The sequence below is a fragment of the Chlamydotis macqueenii genome, chromosome 4 (genome assembly GCF_036417535.1).
Source record: "Chlamydotis macqueenii isolate bChlMac1 chromosome 4, bChlMac1.mat, whole genome shotgun sequence".
Taxonomy (NCBI): Eukaryota; Metazoa; Chordata; class Aves; order Otidiformes; family Otididae; genus Chlamydotis; species Chlamydotis macqueenii.
In genome coordinates, this window is record NC_141559.1 from 39,437,359 (window position 1) to 39,438,317 (window position 959).

Below are 959 nucleotides of genomic sequence, written 5' to 3' on the forward strand. Positions count from 1 at the left end.
TAGGACAGAGTTAATTTTCATCTGAACTGGGAGAGGATCTGGAGCTCGTGGCCTCTGTGGCTGATGGACACAGCTGGAATAGGTTACTAATTAGCCAACAGCTGGGATAGTTTACCAAAATTGGCCAAAGGGCTGTTCCATCCCATGTGACATCATGCTCAGTATATCAGTGAGGAGGGTGCTGAGAGGAGCCTCCTGCTAATGGGGAGGAGGCTGGGCATCTGGATTCACTGTGATCTGTAAATTATGTGCTATAAGTATTTTCAGTTCTTGAGGGGTTTTTTTTTGTTTGTTTGTTCTCCATCTCTGTTTTCTTTTTCGCTGTTGTTCTCTTAAACTTTTTTTGTTTGTTTGTTTGTTTTTTTAATCTCAACCCGTGAGTTTTGCCTTTTCATTACCAATTCTCCTCCCTGCTCCATTGGAGGGTGAGGGGAGTGAGTGAGAGACTGTGAAGCTTGGTCCTGAGAAGGGCTAAACTATGATAGTTATTTTAAAATTAATTAGGGGAGAGTATGAACACAGTCCCTCACTACCACAAATTATGCAGTTGTGTTTCCCGCATTTGGGGAAATAGCAGCGGTCAGAACACTGGGCGTGCAAGGGATGAGCCTCACCCTGGGAAAACCGCCTGCCTTATTATGGTGTCTCCCCTGCCAGGTAGGTATAATTATTATAATTTATAAGTATATTGTGCCCACAAGTTTGTGCTAACTGGAAAGACCAAATAGGAAGTATTAAATGAACTGAATCTTCATTTAGACACTTTTTTTTGAAGTAGTACTGTTCAAATGTGTCATTTCACCTGCACTACATAGATCAAAGCTATTGATATGTGTTTGATCATTTATTCTCCTGTGAGCAGAAGTCATCAGGATACCACTTTGAAATTCATAGCTTGCTGGTCTTGTAAAGGAATCTTATTTCAGAACTCTAATGTGCCTCCTCCGTATAAAATGATT

At 41.1% G+C, this 959-nt stretch overlaps 1 non-coding gene across 1 annotated transcript; it reads right to left on the reverse strand.

Moving 5' to 3' along the window:
- Window positions 1-501: 501 nt before the first annotated feature.
- On the reverse strand, window positions 502-665 carry LOC147600956 (U1 spliceosomal RNA). Its single transcript, XR_015258584.1, has one exon. It is a non-coding gene; the product is annotated as a U1 spliceosomal RNA (small nuclear RNA).
- Between the last annotated feature and the right edge of the window lie 294 nt (window positions 666-959).